The 22,907-nt window shown below is 42.1% G+C and overlaps 1 protein-coding gene across 2 annotated transcripts in view; it reads right to left on the reverse strand.

Moving 5' to 3' along the window:
• PLXNB2 (plexin B2) overlaps window positions 1-22,640 on the reverse strand; it is a 250,246-nt gene extending 227,606 nt beyond the window's left edge. The window contains exons 1-2 of one of the 2 annotated variants that reach the window (XM_015628206.1): window positions 22,553-22,640; window positions 12,875-12,977 (exon numbers count right to left, since the gene is read on the reverse strand). The gene's annotated coding sequence lies outside the window, so the exon portion shown is untranslated. Of the gene's footprint in view, window positions 1-12,874; window positions 12,978-22,156; window positions 22,262-22,552 lie in introns of those variants that run through there. The other variant, XM_015628207.3, reaches the window with a different exon arrangement.
• Between the last annotated feature and the right edge of the window lie 267 nt (window positions 22,641-22,907).

Consider the following 22,907-nt stretch of genomic DNA (forward strand, 5'->3'; position numbering starts at 1 on the left):
CTGGAGAAGGGAATGCATGACTGCATGGCAACACCTGTGAAAAATCAAGCTATTTTCCTTCCCTTACCTCCAGCTAGCTACAAACAGGATCAGCCTGTCTGGGATACGAAACTTGCATCTACAGAAACAAATTAATGACGATCAGCACCATGAACTAGAGCACATAAAGGTGAAAGATGCTATATAGAAGTCCACTGATGCATCTGCCAGTCACTCGTTCTTCAAGAGTAGTGGACCAAATACCCATAAAAATGGACTTTTTAAAATAAATGTGATCATATAAAATAAATGCCTTTCATATGAAAGGTCAATGTTTCATATTGCAAAACATAATGGACAACTCCTGGCAAACATTTAACTTCAGTACAGTGCAGGTTCAAAAGCTGCTGCTGCTGGAATGGAGCAGCTATTGTGCAATTCTGTATTTTGGAAGGAAAAGGATGCCAAAATCTGCACCAGATGCCCCTCATTCCCCAACAAAGAGTATGTTTAGCATATTCAGTTTAATACCACACCATTCATATGGAAGCCATCAAGAACCTGCAGAGGTTTGTCAAACAGAAAGTAGGCATCTAACCAAGAATAGCCACAGCAGAGCAGACACAGACAAGGTCCTTTGGTCTGCAGCCAGAATCCTAAGTACCTAGAAATAATGACTTGGTATGATAGTGTCCCTGAATCAGCTGGGACAAGTTCCCACTTTTCCAGAAAACCACCTGGTAAAGTCTTCTTTGAGGAAATCATTGTGCATGGAGGAGGAAAAAAGAAACAACCTCATATTAACTTCACTGCTGGGCAAAGACATCATGAAATCTAAAGCATGTCAACTAGCCACCGAAAAGCCCATCTGAGTTGATGCCTTGAAGTGAAATTCAGCTTGCTTAAGTTCATACAGAGTACACCTAGCAGCAGCTCGCTTGCTTTGGGGGCTAAGGGTGCTCATCAGTGTGTAAAGGTGCTGAAGGAAAGAAACAGCAGCACTGCCATGTGGTTCTTCAAAAGAAATGCTGTAGCAGTCGGCAAATTCAGGCCTCATCTAAACTCAAACTGCTTCTCTAGGCAGTCTAGAATTTCCTTTGAAGTATATCTCTACTAGCACATATGGTCCTGGAGCACATCCACACACATTCACCAGAAGGGAATGAGAGTGGGTGGAATACATAAGACTATCCCTAGGAAAGGGAGAAGGAAGAGAGAGAATAAAAATTCTGGCATAAACAAACAGCTGCTATTTCTAGCCCTCCTGGTACCCCCCCTCCAGCCCAATGCCACTCTGCAAGATACCTTGCTCAACTTAAGAGACAAACAGAGAATTAAAAGTGCACGACCATGCAATTTTACAGCCCAATTATGACCACTTACAAATATGCTGTAAATCTATTCACTGCTTAACACATCAGATACATCCAGCAAGTGCATTTGCTCACTGTGTACTCAATGTTGCTTGATATTCTCCATGTATCTTGAGCGTGCACATTCAAGCAATAAAAAAATTAAACAAAGCAAGTCTGGATTAGAGTCAGTCCACAATAGCAGGCAAAAAAAGAGTAATTATTGACAGTGGCTTGGTTGAGCTTACAAAAGCTTAATGGAAAAAGATTTTTTCCATAATTGCCATCTCTAACCTTTTATCCAAGCTCAGTGGGTACATTACCTAAGTCAGCAGGAAGTTTAGCCACTCCACATGAAATTAATAACATTTATGGGCTGACCCATAGCCCATAGCTTTTAAAACAAGAGCTATGAAGAAGTTTCTGTCCTTCCACCAAGGAACAGTGTATACCACACTTAGTCGCTCAAAACAAAACAAAACAACCCCCCCACTCCTCCAGGCAGCTTTAGTCCCTGAAGACTGAACCTCCCTCTTTCACATACTCAAGAGGAAATTAACATTACATACTAATTAGAGAAACAAAAACAAGCATCTAAAGAGCAGTGCATTCCAACTGCTGACCTGCCTTGTGGGCAGCAGCTTCCACATCATCAGGGTACCCCTCTTCCCTCACCCAAATGCCCTGAGAAGCGCCCCATGACCCTAAACAGGAGCTTCCCTGCTGGGCTCGGCACACCGACCCCAGTGCTTGCAGACCCATTTCTCTGTCCCATCCATTCAGCTACCCAAAGAACATGCTGAAAAGATGTGCTGATGTTGGAAAGATGTGTTCCAAGTCTGGGTGCCTATAAAATTGACCTGCATGCCAAATGAGAGCTTTCAGTCTGGCTTCCTGTTTATGTATATAGAAAACAAGATAAACTAGCTAAACTAATGCTAACCCAGTTCTTTCCATTTTACAGTGGAAAGAACCAAAACAGATATGAGAAGTTAAAGTATATTCCTGAAGAGATACTCTTCATCTGTTTTGAAGTGGCAAGCATGAAATACTTGAGTATCTGTGCTAAAATTCTAGGTGACGACCGAACAGAGCAAAAACAGGTCAGCAATCTGACTTCACAAAATTGTGTTGAAAACCATTAACAGGAATACAGCACACATGCTTTATAAAATGGTACTTTTCAGTGTCATAGGCTAAGAAGAGAACAAGAAAAATCAAGGGAAGAATAAACAAGGCCGGCTGGGAATTGATTGCCACCTCTGAAATTTTAGTGGAACAGTTGGAGCAAGAAGCTGACTGCAGCTGAACTGAAAAATCACTATCTGTAGCTAGATTACTCATCTACTCTTAAACCAAATTAAAGTGTTCTTCCCACAGGCAAGGCTGAAGATTTCAGAAAAGCCATAATTTATAACTCAGGAAAAGTTTTGGGGAAAGCTCTCCTAAACCAAAATGAATTTTGTACTTAATGGGCAGGAAAACAAAGGACAGATGGAACTTCATGTTTCTTGGTGCAACAGTAAATACTACACAGCACGCAGGATACAACTGAGCCAAGAAGCTGATGAACTGTGTTAAAGAAGAGTTTACCTTACTCAGGTCCCAGCTTTGCTCTGCAAACCTCCCTTCCAAGATGTTTTATGGTAGCAGAATCAGAATAAAAAGTAGATTTTGAGCAAACCAAGCCTCTATTGCAATCAACGTTAGGAAGCAGTATCAATACAGTTGGAATAGGTAATCCTCAACCTATTTCATAATTAGCTAGCAAACTCATTTACAGGAAGTGCAAAGAGCGAGCATGCAAGGCACAGAAGAGCACCACAGTATTTCTGTCCAATTTGTTTTGCAGGAGTGATCATGCCTTGGATGGAAGCCTATTTATAACAATTTATTTTTCATGTCTGGACAAGGAAATATAACTTCTTCACAATTTAATCTCTTTGCTAATAGACTTAGCTGTTTTAGCTGAAATACTCAAGCTTAACAATAAGGCTAAAATACCCAGAATACTTAAATCCAAGAAATGTGTTTGCTGGCTTCGGTTCAGGACAAGTAGAAGCAATCAGCTAAGGCACTGCGGGCTGGGGAACCACAGCAACACCTGCCAAGAGGTTACACTGGACTCTGCACGACTACAGAAAAACTGCTCTGAGCAAAGCACAAAAACCATCTACAAAAAGTCTTTAATTGCCAGTGAAGCTCCTCCAAAGGACCAGGAAGCACCTGGGCACCCCGACAGCTCGCCTGGGCTCCTTGGGTCAGCACTACCCTAAAATTACAGGGACGCTGGGCCAAGCCCGCCCCCCCGAATCATTTGCCTGTCACGTTTCCCCTGCGGTCCTTTCGTTCTGCTTTCAAGCTGCAGTTCAGTGAACAGGCTGCAATTTACCTCTTCACCCTCACCCTCAAATTTGTTTGGATAAACAGGCTCTCCTTTGTTCCAGACTGCTACTACATTTACACATTGTATTGTAAATCAGCCGGTACAAAGCAAGGCAGGCCCTTGAATGAAGACACTAGCTGTTCTGTTCACAGCAAAATTAAACAAGAGGCACAGAACCCCAGTCTGGAAACAATTGGGTTTTAAAAGGTGAGGGGTTTTAAAAAGTTTACTAAACAAACCTATCTAGTTACAGAGCATACGGTCAGCTCACAAACAAGTTCAAGGCTGTATAAGTTGCCAAAACAGTGCAATTTCTTAAGAGAATTCTCACCAGTTTAAAAGCTCGCTTTCTTGCTGTTTCAAGGACCCAAGAATTATTGGCAAGTGATTTAGCTTTTACTGAGTGCACAACTAGGGAGAAATTAGTCACAGAGGAAGGGAATGAACTCTTCACTATGTCTATTAAAGACAAGAGACCTAAATAGCATCCAGGAGTTGCAGGATAAACATCAGGAAAAACTTCACAGTAATAACAGTTGAGCAGAAGAATGACTGCTAACAGGTCTTTTCCTTTAGAGGACGTTCAATGAATGGCTTATCTACAGCTGATTCCTTGCTTTATGACAGAGCATGGACTCCATTTGCATATGGCTTCTTCAAATCCCTCCTCAAATCTATTTTCCATTATTTTAAATGTTTTAAATAAACTGATTTTGCTGAGACATCTCCCATGGGTTGATACTATAGAAATGTCCACAAGAAAAGAGATCAAAACTAACCATCATTTGACACTTCCCCAGGTTTCCTAGGAAGCTATCAGCTCAGTCCCAAAAATGAGTAGAATAATAATTAAAAATATAATAGAATAATAATTAAAAAAACCCAACAAGAACAACAAAAAAAACCAACTGGCTGATCCAAGGCCCAAGAATAAATTACCAAGGCTCACCTGGCATTTTACTAAGCTCTGCTGCAAAGAAAGCAGTGGTGAAGGTTGAGGGAACCTCCACATCACCTGCTTGTCACCCACACCACCCAGGGCTGGAACAACACACGCCCACAGCCTCCCCAGACACATGGTGAAAGAACACCTTGAGGCAGATGTTGGGAGCCATCCTGATACCATTCTGATGGCAGCACCACCCCAGCCTTCCAATGCTGGAGCAGTCCTCCATCACAGACACCAGCTGCTCTTCTGGCAGGTACCTGGGAATGGCTGCTCACTGCCAGCATAGGATGGAATCAGGTATTTACATTTTATAATGATAAACAACTCACCCTGTCACTTCTCATTTTAATAATTTCTTACTCTGACAAGCAGGAGCAAGTTTGACCAAAAAACTACTAAAAGGAATCACAAAATAGTTAGGGTTGGAAGGGACCTCTGGAGATCATCTAGTCAAATCCCTGCCAAGGCAGGGCCAGCAGAAGCAGGTTACACATGAACATGTCCAGGTGGGTTTCGAATGCCTCCTGAGAGGGAAACTCCACAGCCTCCCTGGGCAGCCTGTTCCAGTGCTCTGCCCCCTCAGTGTAAAGCTCTTTGCATTCTTCTTTCTCATATTGAGATGCAACTTATTGATGGAACTTTTAAGAAAACCATTTGAGTCCTGAACAAAGAAAAAAGTGTGCAAAAGCTGTCATTGTTCTCTGTGGTGGACACACACAATGAGAATCTGTAAGAAGCCTTATCTGTCTTTGACTACAGGGCAAGTAAAAACAAAAGCAAAACCATTTAGCAGAACACCCTCAAAATCAAAACAAACAAACATCCCCCAACAATATCCCTCCAAAGGCACAAAAAAAATAAATTGGTTCCTTTGTCTTTTTCCCTAAAGGCAAGAAGAAATTGTAGTTGCCCCTGGAAGTGCTGCAAGTGGGAACTGCTAGAAGACAGAACAATAGAGACATGGCACCCTCGATGTCACTCTCTCAGCCCTGTGCCCAATAAGTTCCTTCAACTACTCTGGGTCGTGGTTTCCACATCTGCAGACTGGGGATAATAACAGGTCTTTACATCACAGGGGTGTTACAAAGATCAATTAGTTAATGTCTGAAAAGCGCTTTGAAGATATAGCAGGTGGTGAGTATTATTATGCAAATGACATGATTTAAGAAAATCACAAGTGCTGGATTAATACTAATCCCTTTGATATTTAAAAGACACCGTTTTTTTCATATTTTAAAGCAGTGAACGTTTATGCTATAGCTTTTCACGGCTGCTGCAACCACAATTTTTAACCTTTTCTTTTCTTACAGTTCCATACATAAAACTCCTCTGCAGACATCTTCACAAAATCCAATCTTGACTCAAGGCTAGGAGTAGTGGAAGAAATTATGCATGTTGATGAACTGGATAACTAGATTCTATGCAGGAATATTTCTCAGAGGATAGAATGTCACAGGCCTAACTTACTGTAACAAACACTGCCGAGTCTTTCAGTTTTAGGGCTTTTTTGGGAAGCACACTAATTTCACGCATAGAAGCATTTGTAAAACAATATAGCTGCTATTTAATTATGCCATTTTATGGTGGAAAAAAGTGGAGGAAAAAATGAAGCTGTGGTTCATTCATTTCTTCCAAGGCTGCATATCTAAATTGTAAAAAAAAAAACAAACAAAAAATAGAAATAAAAGAAAAGAAAAATTAATGTCTAATGACCTCATTTGGTGATTTCACAGGAGATCAGGCATTGCAATATTTTCTCCAACTTCCAGTAACTGGTTGCACAACCACTTCTGTTTTAGGTGGGATGCAGGAAGTGGAGTGGACAGCCACAAGCCAGCCCAGAAATACAGCTTTCCTGAAAGTTTGTCACTTGCCATGAAAGAAACACAAGTGAAAAAGAGAGCCGAGGTGGGATCAGAACAAAGAGCCTGAGGTGAGCAGGCATCTGAAACATCCAAAACCAAGGTGAGAACACAGCCAAGACTAGGTGTCCCTCCGGTTTTCAGTCTTGCCCTTGCCAGACCTCACTGTGACAGCAAGACATCCTGCCCAGAGCTTGAAACCTCCCCATGCTTCCAGGACTTACACTGCCACATTCCCTTCCTGTGAGGAAGTCTGTTTCTTGTCTCCTGCACTGTAAAATTTAGTTCAAACCAGCTGGTCCATTTTGTCTAGGAATCTGGAAAATATTGCTGTGATTAAAACCAGCTTAATATTAACCCTCTCTGGAATGCAGGCCTGAAATTGATATTAATGAAATAAGATCAGATATTAATATTCTGTACAGCTGGTTCCTCAAGCTGTGCTGTAGTGTCAAATCAAATCTTTCCCCAAATCAGCACACAAAATACAAACACAGGATGGCAGGTAGCATGCATGTGTGAGGAGATAGAAGGAGCATTTTAAAACTTTAGAAGCTATTATGTTTGCAGCTATAGGCAACCACGCTTCTCTTCCCATCTCCAGCAGCAACCATATTAATAGCTATTCAATACAGTAATAGAATGCTGTGCACTTAGTTGTTGGGGCTTTTTTAATCTCCAGGTCAATATTAAAAGCATTTGGATGCTCTTTAGGAGGGAGGAATGATTTTGCACTCCAGGAACAGTGAAGCATCTGCAGCATTCCCTAGGAATGGTAGCAAAGGATCTTCTTCACATGTCTCTGCTCATGACTGATGTGGTAATTCCTCACTTAACTGGACCTAGTAGTGCAGATTCACAGTTCAATTTTATTGCATAAATATGCACTCTGTGTAACATCTGTGTGATCTCATTAGTTGAATTTATACAATTTATGTACAAAATAGATCCAAAACACCACCTGAGGGTCACTCTGCAGAGGAGACCCTCTAGGGTCTCTGAACAAAGTTGTTTGGACACATGATTTTTACTCCTGGGTATGCAGGCCTGGGGAATAAATCTGCAGTTCTGCTCCTGGGCAAGTAAGTAACAGACCCATCTTTCACCTTGCTCTCCTGTAAAATGGCAGCCACCTCATTTCCCAAAAAAGATCTAATGATAGACCTCTCCATTGAAGAACAACTCCCAAGTGGGAAGATGAGTCAGCATGATGCTTCCTTCATCTTCACAGAGTAGAAAGTCAATTTCTGTCTCAAGAGTACCCCTTTCTCTCTCAAGAGTGCCCTGCAGGTAGCTTGAGGTTTGATGTACTGCATCTCCACACCTTCAGTTAATTCACTTTCTCTGACTGTTTTGAGTTTCCCAACAGCGTACTTGAAGAAAGCAATCTGATTTTCATGTAATCTTCTATTCATTTTGAAGTACACAGATTCATCTGATTTAAGTGAGCCATAGAAATTTATAGCTAAACTTAGAAACAACAAAAATATTCCAGCATTCTCAAATTTTCACATGTGCAGCCGTACACCACAAAGATAAAACCTAACTTAGATGACACCAAGTTTTTTTATCTCCTCTTCAAACAGCCAAAAAATACAAAGCTGCTGCAAGGACTGCTCCCATTAGTCAACCTTCCCATCACTCAGCAATCTGTTGCCAGGTTTCTCCAGATGAAAAGATGAAAACTATACTGTCCCCAGTATACTTTACATGCAGTCTGAGGAAAAAGCAAGGTTATTGTAACTGAGATAGAGAAGAAGATAAGACAATGCCTTGTGTCTGCCCACAAAGCAAGAGGAATGCCATTAAACAGCCACACAATGACAAAAAATAAAAAAATGTGGACTCCTGTGTGGTTTGTTGATCTTTGCACCAAGTAGGGCCAGGAAGGTACAGTCTCTCCCATTGGCTACTGCTGCCTTTTCTTTCCCAGGAGATGGGCAGAGAATGGGAATGGGAATGTACTGAAGAGAAGGTTGCTCTGATGATTTGCAGTTCATACACAAAGCTTCTGGGCTGACAATCTTCTGGCTTTGGTACAATCTGCATCACATTTGTAATTGTATTACCTGGACAGTTTTAACCTCATTAAGGATTCACAGGTAAAAAGCAGATGCTGAAACAAATCTAATAAAGCAATGTCTGCTTTAAAGAGGATACACTAAGCAGAAGCTAATTCAACACCTTCTCTCTTTTTGGTTTGTAAAGAGGATATTCATAATTTCACTCAGGAAAATAAAAATATATGTCAACCAAGGTAAGGTTTATTTGAACTACAGAGCAAAAAAAAAAAAAAAAAAAAGTGTGGTTTGGGATGTTTGAGTTCATGCTGCATTAAAGCATGGCTATTTAAAAAGAAATTACTCCAGGAACACATCATCTTTACTTGGCTAATATATATATATAAATGGCTTTAAAAAAATTTACTCAAATTGCAATATTTCCTCTCCCTCCAGTAAATATAAGAGCTTAGCATTAAATCTATACTAAAAAAATAAAATATTACATATTCTAGGCACCAAAAGTACAGCCAAACTAGGCCCTTGCAGCCAAGTTTGCTGCTTTGCTTTTGGCACAAGTACAAATGAAATACTCCAGAAGACAGATATGTTACATTCTTTCAGGTGTTTTGAGTTAATGTTTATGGAACTCAAGGATTTCTATTTAAAAAACCCCATCTTCAGCGAATTCATAACCTTCAGTTGGTAAACATGAAGGGAAGGTTTCCATAAGATAGAGCACACTTTCCTTTAAAAAACCTTTGATAGAAACTGTAAAATTTATTATACATATTGTATATAATACATTCAATTTTATATTTTTTTTTAAACAGAGATCCTGTTTCTGAAAAGAAGTAGAGCATACTCCATGCATAGAGCTACCTTTATCAAGTGCATAGAAATGTGTGAAGGAGTACCACTATGGATTATTATGATACTGCCCTTTGAGTCATGTCAAGGGAGTAAAATTGATAATAAATGATCTTCTTTTGGGATCAGGAGGGCTCCAGCTTCCTACTTGTGCTGCCACATGCATGAGCATGAAATTGAAGTTGTGTTTGTGCTCATGGCCTCAGATTATAACTTGACTGTTGATTTGAATTCCTGCAGGCCTTGTACTCTCGGGACCTGCCCTATCTCATTTGGAAGAGATCACATAATGTTTTCTGCCCTTCACAGCCTCACCATCATCTTGTAGCTAAGCCTCACAGCTGATAACCTTAAGTCTAGTTTTCACATTTAACAAATTTTCCTGTAGCTCAATCAGTAAAATTGAGCTACAGGATAGCTCAATACCTAGGATGTTCAATACAGACATTCAATACCTAGGATGGAGCTAAATATACTAAGCATTAACCATTTATTTGTCAACTTTCAAAGACATATTTTTTAATAGTTGCCGAGACCTGTCTCCTTTTAATAAATACAGCAAAATGGCATCTTCATATCCTGTTCAAGGTATTGTACCCTGTAAATGCTGCATACCCACCATTACAGCATCCAGACTGACAGTTTCCAAATCAAACCTATAAACATCATGGTAGCACTGGAAAATCTTTCTAAGCTCCCTCCAAAAGCCTACCAGAGGTAAGAATCTTCCTTGTACTTAGGTAAAGTCTGGTTCAAAGTTGTTTTTTTATATGTGAAGAAAATTCTCTGTATTTCTTTTAGCCTGTTCTATGTATTTTGCTTTTCTTTCTCTGCTGCAAGCAATAAACCACTTTTATGTTCAATATATGAATAGTAGAGATTTTTTTAAAGCCTATCATTTTACAAGGTTTTCCTAAAGCTTGTAAAATATGAATGATCTGTGCAATGGCTCCATACATTAAAATGCAATTCGGGCATGCCAGTTCTCCATCTTTCCCTTTATTCATTACTTAAAGGGCTAGGAACCATCCTGGGATGCCTTGCACTAGGAGGGAAAGTACATAACTAATTTCCAAACTGCTCTGTTTACTTTGCATACCTTGTGGGCAGAAGTTGGCAAGAAAGGACTGGAAGCTGTTTGCTTTGAAATTATCACCCCATTTACAAGATTCAAGAGCAAAGTCTTTTCAACTGAGGTAAGAGGGAAAAGGAAGTGAATCTGTGCATGGTTAATGGTTCAGTAGAGTGCTAGTGGTGCAGTGGAGGTCATCAGCTGAGAAAGAAAACCAACAAACACGAAAAAAGCTTCCTCACGAAGTGCATATGAACAAGATATTTAGAGCACCCAGAGAGAATAAGGATACTAGCCAGATCTATGTAAAAGGGTTGTATTTAGTTTAAAACCACCTCATACTATTTGAAATGAAAGAACAGCTACACAGGAGCATGGCTGCTATTGAAAGTACAAACTCAACACCCTAACTCTGTTTGCAAAAGCCTCTTCTTCTCTGACTAATAGGGCCACCCAGGATGGGACCGGCAGGAAGGGAAGAGAGCTACAGACACAGGCAGGGCAAGATAACACAAAGAACTTGGCAACAAAATTACTTTAAGCAGGTCTTGAATCCTCCTTTTATTTTTTTTCTTTTTTTCTTTTTCTTATTTTATTTTTTTTAATATGGGGTGGGGTGTGGGGGTTGCCTTCCAGCTTCTCAGTGCAACATTTCAAATTATCATGTGTTTGCATGGCCATGCTGTGAAACACAGCAGAGATGAAGGGAAACTTCTGAATACTTTTTTTCAAAGCTGTATAACAACTACATATAATACAGTCTAATGCTAGATCAGCTCTCCTATCCAGTCCACAGCACAACTCCACAAAACAGTCATGGTAGCACAACTAAGCAGGTACTGGCCAGTGATGGCAGGAACTACTTACAGCAGAGCTGCCACTGAAGATTTCATATCACTGAATGATGGTCTGTGCCCGCTGCTAACCCACTTGGAACAAAAATGCTCCCTCCTGCCAAGGCATCTCATGGATACAGAGAGCACGATGTGAAAGTGCTTTGTAGGAGGCTTTGTTCAAGCCAGGAAATCTGGGGATGTAAGGTTTGCTTTTGCATAGGGTCTTTTGGGAAAGCAACATGGGATAACTTAAGAGAATTAGCAGGTCCCCATCCTTTCTGGTCAAGAAGGAATGCTGCAGCATCTACTGACCTACTTACACTTGACAAAAATACCACCAAATTGTACTTTTCATCTACAGATTTCCCAAAATTCCCCAAAGTGAAGCAATGAAAAAAAACCCCCACAAAAACAGCAAAATAAACACCCCCCCCCCCAACAAAACAAAACATACCACAAAATCACAGAGAAATTAAATTACTTGCTAAAGACAGCAACAAAACCACCATGCTGAAGTCCCCAGTCAAGAGCCCTACAGCACCCCACTGCATACAATGGATTGCATAGATGGCAGTCCGGACACCAAACCTACACACAAAGCAGCCCAGACTTCTGGTATTCTAGGAAATATGCCAGTTTCATCTGACTGATGCCACTGAATTACTAGCATGGTATTGGAGCATCTCAGTTTGGGACAGAGACCTGTCTATCCACACCAAGTTATTACACATGAAAGGTCTGAGAAAACAGAAAAGTCTCTAGAGGGAGGGAAAAGTATGTAGCCATTTCTGTCCATGAGTTTAAAAATATCTTCCTTTTCCAACAAGCTAAGTAACAACATAAAATAACTCTTCAGCACTGCCTCATTCATAAGCTCCTAACTTCCAAGGTTGCTAAACCCTCTTCTGATATCAGAGTTCCTGTTCAAGTATAATTCAAGTAGATTAATTAAGCCACAGACAACAGAAAACACAGTCTGCCTCTTCAAATTACCACTAGGAGAAAATAACATTAAGAGTTTCGTTTCAAGAATGCTGTTTACATTTACTCATTTTACAGGCATCAGGATCAAAATTAAAAGAGAATAACTAATTACAACAACTGGGAAAAGCAAAGAGGCATTTAAATTTGAACAGTGGCAACAAGCAAAACATTGCAAAAGTGAAGTAGAAAGTGTTACTCTGAGCAATTGAGATACTATGTTTTGATAACTAACTTGGAGATGATTCACGCCCACAAGTTGCTTAATGCCCTTTTACACTACAGGTCCAGGAGATACAGAACTACGCATAAAAATCACTATCAAATCAGACAATATCCAGGACAATTAGAAAGTAAATACATTTTCATGCCTGATTATTACAATAAATTTGAGGCCGTAACATTTCTACCTAAACCCTAAAGCACATATATCCCAGGCAGATGTCTCTCATCTCAGAGCACCAAGCCAACTGCACTGCAGTGATCTACACAAGAAACTCCTCCTTCTCAAACAAGCAGCACAACACTTGGGAAGAAGAAATGGAGGTTAAAACAAAACCCTCAGTCCAAATGAGTTCTTAGCCCACCTGAGCAGCAGAAGTTTTGCTAGTGAAAGGGACTTCTTGGGGCTCAGGCTCCTGTGCAAATAGTGTCCGGGATGAAATGCCTTTTGATGTGTACTTGCTCCTGCTGGAAGAGACACAGAACAGAAGCTTCAGAGAACACATAAGACAAGAGACTAGGCAATATCCACAATCAAACATAAAAAGCTTGCTCAGGGGGTCTATGGGCATCTCAAGACATTGCAGAAAGTTCCTCAATTTCATCTTTATAAATTCAAAAGGGGTAAGAGTAAGGATGGTGAAATGTATTGGTTTTGCATCACACTGAAGACTTTTTCGGCAACTGAAGGCTTAAAGATGTGACATAAGCAACAGATATCAAATCATTGGGCATCAAAACATATAGGACAAATATGTAAAATTAGTTAAGATCTCAGAAAAGTTGTCATTAGTAATATCACAACGCAACTGAAATGCTTCTTTTGCAGTTCAAAATTACTGGAATTATGCTCTACATTACCTAAGTGTTTTATTAGCTACCTGGAAATAAGCAAATCCTTTATGGCAAAATTAAGAGATTACATGGTTAAGGTACATGTGAAACAAAACCAGAAGGCAAATCACAGAATTAACACAATTACACTTGTCAAACTGTGCTCATTCCAACCAAAACAATCTTAACATGTCTGAATGCAGATTTATATATTCATTAACAAGGGAGAGGTAAGGTTTGCAGATCAAAGGACTGTGACCTCTGAATCAAGGAAAGCAAAAGAGATGAGGTCAACACAGCCTCACAGCTAAGCATCACATTCAGAGCTTCTGCTGTTATTAGAAGGGCTACTATGGCTCCTGGGTTCAAAGATATGAGAGTGAATGGAAATAATGACTGGGGTAGCATGAAGCATGCCCTAAAGAGTGACACTGAAATACTGTGCCCAGTTCCATGGCTGATGCTCAAAAAGAGATGTTGAAAATTATCGAATATGCAAAGTAGAGGAACAAAAGCAATTAGCATCTGGGGGGTGGGGAGGTGTTATGTTAAAAAGCATCATGTACAATCAGATTTAAAGATTCAGTCCTTCTGATAAGCCACCCAGACATCTGACAGCTTACTTGATCATCTTTAAGGGGAAAAAAAAAATTATCAGCAACAAAAAGCCTTTAATACAGCCACAAGAAAACTTAAAAGGGATGAACAGATGCAATTCAAAAGCATAGAAGGCTCTTGTTAGAACCAAGATGAAATTCTGAAAAGGCAAAACCAAATAAGAACAACATTCTTATAAAGATGGATTATTTTCCCACAGAATTTTCAAGGTAAGATATGCTTTAGTCCCACAATTTCTTTGGCCCATGAGCAAGAGCCAAGTGAGATGTTCAAACAACTGTGGGACTTGACAGCTCTGCTGACCCTAAACTCTAGATAACAATCTCAAAAAAACCCAAACAAACCCCAAAACCAAAGAGAAACCCCTCAATCAAATAATTTAATAAAAAAACCCACAAGGATATTGCCCTGCATTTTCATTGATGTTACTGAACAACAAATTAAATGCACAATGGACTGTGAAATGCTTGCAGATCTTCCCCCAGTTAAATGTCAAACCAAGAAGCCATCTGTTAATAAACAGAGACATCACCTCTCTCGAGTTTTATCCAACCTACTAATACATAAACTCATACCACCACTTAGGACTCCGGATTGCCAAGGCAAATGAAGTCTTTTGGTTTTTCATCTCGACAGCTTGGGTAGGCAGGAGGTGACAACACCTGGACCACACAGCACATGCATAATCCGAGCCATGAAACCAGCTTTGTGGTTGCAGAGTTACTGATTCTTGAAAAATTTCTTAAAGTGCTTGCAAAGACATCTTCTGCCTGTGTAAAAGCCTTCCAGACAAAACCATTGCCATTTGACATACGTGGGGGGAAAAAAGTCCTCAAAGTCACCCACTTCAGGTTTTTTTTAGGTTTATAACTTCTACCCATATAGGACATGTGCACATGAGGTGTTACTCAGTTCATGAGGGAGAAGTTCCAGTTGCTGATGATGCATGTCAAAACTGCACAGAAAAAAATTTCACAGCTTTTAAACTACTTAATCACACAAGACTGGAAATAGAAGTCAAAACTACTGCTTTTATTGCCCTACAATTCAACAGGCTAAACATTAAGTTTATACCAATTTGTCTCATACTGGTTAAATGAAGATAGCATGTTAAGTTCAACACACACTGTGACAACACACTAAGAAAGGCCAAATTACTGTTATATATACTGTTATATTTAAGAGAGATGTAGCATATTTTGGACTTCCAGCTGCAATGAGCATAATCAGATCCATTAATGAGAAACTAAGTAACTAATACAAGCTGAAGGAAATCATAGCCTTCTACTATCAATCATTCCAAGTGTCACGTATCTTCAGGAAAGAATAAACTTCTATTTGCTTTTCAGGCCTAGTTTAAACCCCAGCAAAAGATTCCTAACTTGTCCTAATTCAGGATGGTAAACTTCACCATGTATTTCCATTGCACTCTTTTAACCAGATCAATATGGTTTATATTTTCTGCCCTCTGCATTCTCCCTGTGGTTGAATACATTTGACCAATAACAACTTTCCTACAGGGCAAACATTGGTTAAAAAACTGGTCCTTCATAAATTCTAAACAAACAGTGATGCCAATAGGAATGAATGAGCTAGATCTTCTTTATATACAACTCTTAGACGTCAGAAAGAGATACTATCTCTTCTTAAACTATCTGGAAGATAAACAAGAGCCCTGGAGAAAAAGATGTGAGGAGTTCACTCCTCAAATTTTTACATATTTAAAACAGTCAGTAGGTACCGACAGAACATTAAGCTTTCTGCATCCCTTCCCCGAGACACAGATTACATTAACAATTCCTCTAGATACAGCAAGATTAGCGTCAGGTTTATGAGAGCTTTCTTCAATCCAATTCAACATGCAGACCTAATCCAGTTTAACCAGAAATACGCTAGTCAGGTCTGTTCAGCAATTAGAATGAACATACCTTATTATAAAAAAGTAAGTTCTGGAACAATTCAGTTTAAGTGCTAAACATCTCATGGATTTTTATTTAAAATCATGTTGTCCACAGGCAGTTTCCATGTACCTAATCTGGAAGAGTGGTTCTGATGGGTCTACTTGAAGGTCCAGCACAGAATTAGGACATCTTAGGGGCAGAGCTTTTCTACAGCTTCCTGGATTATTGTAGGATTGAGAAGGCTTTTAAAAAACAGACAGAAAGAATGACATCTGCAACATTAAGATAACTGTGATTGTCAAATAATACCAAAGCCATTCACTGCAAATTATGTAAATCATAGAATAGTTTGGGTTGGAAGGGACCTCAAAGGTCTTCTCATTGCAACACCGCTGGATACCTTCCAGTAGGCTAGACTGATCAAAGCCCCATGCAGCCTGGCCTTGAATATGCCCAGGGATGGGGCACTCACTTCCCAGCTTCCCTGGGCAACCAGTGACTCACAGCCTTCACACTAAAGAATTTTTTCCTAATAGCTAATCTAACCTACACTCTTTCAGTTTGAACCCATCCTTCCTTGTCCTGTCACTTCATGCTTTTGTAAATAGCCTTGCCCTATCTTTCCTGTAAGTTCCCTTCAGGTATTGGAAAGACAGTTACATCATCCCAAAGCCCTCTCTTTTCTGGGCAGAACACCCCTCAAACCCTCTCAGCCTGTCTTCACAGGAGAGGTCCTTCAGACCACTCATCATCTTCATGGCCGTCCTCTGGACTACACCAACAGTGCCACAACCTTCTTATGTTGCTGTCAACGCACTGGCCAGGCTTCTTTGATGCAGCCCAGAATACATCTGGGCTGCAAGCATTCATTGCTGGGTCATGTCGACTTTGTTGCTAACCAACAGCCCCCAAACCTCCTCCTCAGGGCTGCTCTCAATTCATTCTCTACCAGCCTGTACTTGTCTTTGGGATTTCCCCAACCCAGGTGCAGGACCCTGCACTTGGCCTTGCTGAACTCCATGAGGTTTGCACAGGCCCACCTCTCAAGCCTGTCCAGGTTCCCCAGGATGGCGTTGCTTCCTTCCAGAGTGTCACTGGCAAACTTGCTGAGGGTGCACTCAATCCTATATCCATGTCACTGACAAAGATGTTAAAAATTGCTGGTTTTAATACTGATCCCTGAGGAGCAGCACTGGTTTCCACTTGGACATGATGCCATTCACTGCAACTCTTTGAGTACAACCATCCAGCCAATTCTTAACCTGCTGAGCAGTCCATCTGTCAAATCCATGTCTCTCCAGTTTAGACAACTATACCATGTGGGACAATGTCAAACTCTTTGCACAACTCCAGGCAGATGACATTGGTTGCTTTTCCTTTATTCACCAACACTGTAACCCAGGTCATAGAAGGCCATCACATTTGTCAGGCACAGTTTGCCTGTGCTGAAGCCCTTTTGTCAGTCATAAACCACCTCTTTCTTTTCAGTATGCTTTCACATAGCTCCCAGGAGGATCTGAGCTATGCTCTTGCTATGCCCAGAGTTAAGTCAGGAAGACTGATTGCCTTCACTTTTTACTTGTTTACTTGGCCTTAAACTAGTGATGCCAATTAAAAAGAAAACAAGTAGAATACTAGGATTAAGGTTTTAATTGGATAACTAACTTCTTGAAGACACAATTTGATTGAATAAATCAAAACAACTAAATTCACTTGTTCCCAGGATCGCAAAGCTTTTTGACCAGGGGCATGTCGAAAGTGAAGCTACAAGACAGAAACTTGGAAGCTAACTACAAAGGTGGAGCAAGGTCGGAAGTGCTTCAGAAGGTGCCAGGTGGACTCTGTCCCCTGATGAGTACTGAGGCTGATGAGTCTGGGGAACTCAGCATGGTGCTAATCATCAATCCGTGCTGGCGCCAGCTCCCAGAAGCTGAATTCCAAAGAGAAACCAAGCGTCCCAACAAGCACGTGGCTGGTGACCACAGCTCTGCTGACACATTCCTGGGGGCAAACTCTGCCCTGTATTATGGTGGCGTCAGGCTGAGCAGAGTGGGGGCTGACCATCACGTTGATGCTGAGATTTTTTTCTTAACTTTTAATAACATTTATTAAGCACAAACACTTTTAGACATTACAACAACAAGTAAGTCTTCCCTCAACCACCTGAGATGGAAACTCCAAGAGATCCAAAAGTTATATCTTTCCAGAGATTCAACTGCAGAGACAGAAACAGAAATACTTGATTTCAACAGATAACTAAATTACTATCTGCTTAAAGAAAGTAAGCACCAGGTCCACAAGATCCCCTGGACAGCTTTCCAGTCTCTCTGGTTGCTCCAGGATTTGGGTAAGTATGTGTCCTTTCCCTCCTCCATCCATCCATCCATCCATCCATCCATCCATCCATCCATCCATCCATCCATCCATCCTCTGCTGCCTCCTGGGGCAAGGACTCCATGGCCTCTTTTGGTAGCCAGATTTGAGCAGTTTTATAGACAGTTAGAAAGCTTTTTGTACTATTAAGCCACTGATGGTTAAATAAAATGTCTATTTTCAACTCCTTATTTCTACATGATTGATCAATTGAAAAGTAAGAGGCTAAACCACTTACTATACAAATACTGTTTTTTTGTTGCAACAGACACTCTCTCAATCACTTACTCAGGCTATGTAATTTTATTTTATTTTATTTTCAACGAGGATTAACTGCCCAATGTCAAATCCAAGTTAGACTCATACTTAAACAAAACACTTTAAGTAATACTCCACTAATCCTAGCTACCCCCTGGCCTTACTACAGCTAATAATACCCTTTTTCTTGTTTGTTTGAATTCTTTCTCCCCCTAGTATTAGCCATTTAAATAGACCCTCCACTATAAGCTGAGCTTTACAATTTCCTATGGTGCATAAGAAAACCTGCAAGAAAAGCCAAAATAAATATCCACTACTGAGTTGAACAAAAAGGTAAAAGTGAAGAAGTAGGAGGAATACCACACTGAGGTTGTTTGTTTACTTAATTTCATCATAATTATTTAGACTCTCATCTCACTAATAGCTGTGCAGGTGCTAACTTTACTTCAAGAAGGACCTAGAGTTTTTGTTTGCATAAATCAAGTACATTTAATCAAGTGCACATTAGCTCATCAACACATTGGATCTGATGAGAAATTGCATAAGTGACAATGCCAAGCTATTTCGGTGAATATTCATGATATCTCTGCGGAACAGGCTGACTGGAGGAGAGTGAGAACAAAATGACAGTAAAAGAACGGTAGCAATTACTTTTCTAGCAGTTAATGTTGCCATTAACTGCTTGCTGGCAAGAGCTTAAAGTTGCAAACCCCAATTTAAGCTTGTTACCTTAATTTTACAATTGTAATTCAATATTCTGAATGTGACACAAGTGTAACAAATATCTTCATTCAGTGCTTCATACAATAAATAATTAAAAAAATTTAAAATTATAGCCGTTACAAAAATACAAACACTTGGTATTACATCTTCATAAAAATAAACAAATGTGCAAGTCTTTTTCTCAAAACTGAGCCAGAATCCAATCCCTTTGCAACAATTAAGTGGGACTTTTTCATTCTCAATAGGCATTCATGAAGAGGTCTCCCTTCAAAATGTAATTTGTCCTTAGTGATCTTCTGCATGCAAGGCAAACAACTCCCAGTTTTGTAAAGCTATACAAAGCCTTTAGCCAACTTCCAACATCATCTGTAGAAAATTCAGGCAGAGTAATGCTGTGCCCTTAGTGAGGATATTTTACAGAACAAGTCTTCAAGTCAGATGAACAAAGCAAGACTTAGATAAAAGAACAAAAAAAACTTGGATCACTTTCTGATTCCTAGAATGGATGAAGGAGGAGAGGAAGAGAGGGCTGTTTAAACACACTATCTACTACATCCTTCTGAAGTCCAGAACCTTTTGTGCTGCTGACCAACCTACCAAGAAGGTCACACAGCCTCCCCTTGTGCAGAGCTGTCTCCCTGCTACCACTGCCCATCAAGTTCTGATCCAAGGTAGTTCACTGGACTCACCAGTGAAATCTGCCATTTCAGAAGAATTTAGATGCTTATGGACTATGGTTCACAACTGCAGCTCAATTCAGCTGACCCAAACTGTTTGCTCTGTCCCTCTGTCACAACAGAGAGATATACAGGAGATTCATGCTATCACACTTCACAACATCACACACTAATACAAAGAGCAAAAAAATACAGTTTACATTCATCTGTCTGTCTGTAAACTTTGCCAGATTCAAAGTCCAATAGGAAATAACCCTGAATGGCAGAGTAACCTCTGGCAAAGGGACAGGATGAACAGGTGAATACATCAGCTTCTGGAGCATAAGTCAGAGTCGCAAGTGTATTTATTTACTGTGCTATCCTTCCCATGCCATGACAATCCAGGAGTATCAAAGAAGCCTGGTTATCAACACTGTTGCAACAGACTATCATGAGCATCCAAAGCTCATTGCACATTTTGGGGGTTCGGGTTACTATAAAATACAGTATCACATTTTGATGGGTTGACCCTAACTTCTTACAATAATCTCAGATGACTTAAACAGCTTTTGGTACCAGAAGCCACCATTCAAATTCTTTTCCCAAACACTGACACCATTCAGTTTCTGTATTTGTTTAAGTCATATATTTAAAGAAAGACTATTTTCTACTTCACAGGCAATCAGACTAGGCTTTAGATCCACAAGTATTCTAGGTAAGGAGGACAAACCATGCTAGGCTTGGAAGTAGACTTCCTTCCTCCTTCCCTTTTGTTTTGGCTGGAACCATGTTCTATTCCGGTATATCCATTGTAGGCAGCAGCCCCCGTACCCAAGTGTGCTGGATCTGTCTCCCAACTTGAGAGGCAGGCAGGGCATTAAGCATCAGCCCAACATGCATGTATAATCTCACTCCCTGGCAAATAGCAAACAGGTCTTCCAACTGATTTGCCTATAACATGGTACACAACCCTGCTCCTGCAAGACCAGTTGCATGTTTCAAGCTTTGGGGGAGGAAAAAAAAAAGAAGAAAAAAAGAAAAAAAAAAAATTCTTTTTCCAGCCCAAATTTAGAGTTGACGTCTTCTGAAAACAACTGTAAAGAAAGCTGAAGTCAATCCTAGGTACATACCAGCAGCCTATTACTTACCAACTTTTGCTTCCTCCTAGATTCCATTGTAATGAGAACATAAACAGTAAAATAAGCATATATCTCCCCTGAATGAATTACCTATTCAGAGTTCCCTCTGGTGTTCAATAAGCTCATCATCACATTCAAGGTAACAGCCCTGGTTACAAAAGCGTAAGTTCCCTCACGAGCAAGTTATCATTTGATGAGGGGCTCAGCCATAGGGGCAGGACCATAGCATTGTAACTCGTGGACAAAAGCAATGCTATTTTCCATCCGATTTCAGAGAGGCGATAAACTTGCACTTCCTCCTTTGTATATTCAATCGAGTGTCTGGTTAACCCCAAAAGGACCCAAACTGTTAAGGATCCTTCTGCCTCCCGGTGTCACCAAGACCGACGAAGTCTCGGAGATGGCAAAGTCACAGATTACAGGTACAGCCCATCTGAACGCGGCACGCAAAGATGTTCTGCACCTCCCAAATAACTATGCCTTGAGTCACAAGCCTTTCTTTCCAGTCTCGCACTCCCATTCGTCTGCACGGAACATGAGCAAAGTACAGTGTATCTAATTAACAGTTTGGAAAGAAAGTTTAAAGCTGCCTCTGGAAAGAGACAGAACACGCTTGCAGGAAAATCCCAAACGAGTTCCCGAGTCGGCGGTGCGCAGGCGGAGCGCGGGGTGGGCGCCGGGCCAGTGTCAGCCGCGACACCGGGGCTGCTGACCCCGGCCGCTTCGGGGTTGCGAAACTCCCAGGAAGAGCAGCCAGCCTCCATCGAGCGGGGCGGAGGGAGCTCGCCGGACACCGGCGCTCCCCGGCTGCCGGTCGGGAGGAGCCGATCCCCGCGCCTCCCCCACCTCCCCGCCCTGCACGGCGGCTGAGAAAGGCGCTCCGAGTCCAGAGCCGCCGCCCGGGAGCCCCTTAACCAAAACCATCTGGTCACGGGCAGGGCGGTAGAAAGCCCCCTCCGACCCGGCCATCGCCGCCTACCCCCGGCCCTGGCCCCGCAGCCGAGGAGGAGAAAAGCTGCTCTACCCACAACTCAGCAGCTCCCGAGCTGGGGGAGACAGGGGGAAGTCTCCGTGGAATCCGCCGTCCCCCCTCCCCTCCGCGCCCCATCCCGCGGCGCGCGGCGGCAGGGCTGGGGCTGCGTTACCTTCAACAGGTGCAGGCGCCGGCGGGAGGGAGCCCGCGGGCACGGACCGTCCGAGTTGCCCGAGCGGGAGCGGCGGCCCCGGCAGCCCGGGGTGGGTGGCGGTGGGCTGGACAGAGGCGCTACGGCAGCCCCCGGCGGCCGCCCATGCTCCCGGCGGGCCCCGCCGCCGCCGCCACCGCAGCCGGAGTCAGCGCGAAGGCGGCAGCGGCTGCGGCCACCTCCGAGAGGAAGGACGAGAGCGGCGGGGAGCGAGGGAGGGGGAGGCAGAGAGCGAGAGGAGAGAGAAACCGCCCCAAGAGAAATAATCATCACATGGCGGTCACGATCCGCCGCCGCCCCCCGACAGCCAGAGCCTACGCTTGGGAGCCGGGGAAAAGCTGCGAGGAGGGGACACACCTGTAGGCGCAGCACATATCCGCTGTGAGCACAATGCGAGACAGGAAACTGAAAAAACAGCCCAGGGAAGGAGAGAGGCTCCCGTTCGTCCCTCCTTCCCTCCCTCCCTTTCTCCCTCCCTCCCTCTGTCCGTCCGCCTCCTCCTCCTCTCTCCACCCCCTGCCCCCGGTCAGGATCCGCTTGCAGCGCTGTCTCATGCGGGGGGATCCAGGCAGAGGGCTGGGAGGCGGCAGGAGCCGTACTTTCTCTCCGTTTTCCTTTCCCTGTCTCCGCTTTGTTCTGCCCGCCAGCCAGAAGAGCCGGCTCGGCGGAGCGGGGCCGCCCGTGGGGCCGAGCGCTCCCGGAGAACCGGGGG

This window comes from Parus major, chromosome 1A (genome assembly GCF_001522545.3).
Source record: "Parus major isolate Abel chromosome 1A, Parus_major1.1, whole genome shotgun sequence".
NCBI lineage: Eukaryota > Metazoa > Chordata > Aves > Passeriformes > Paridae > Parus > Parus major.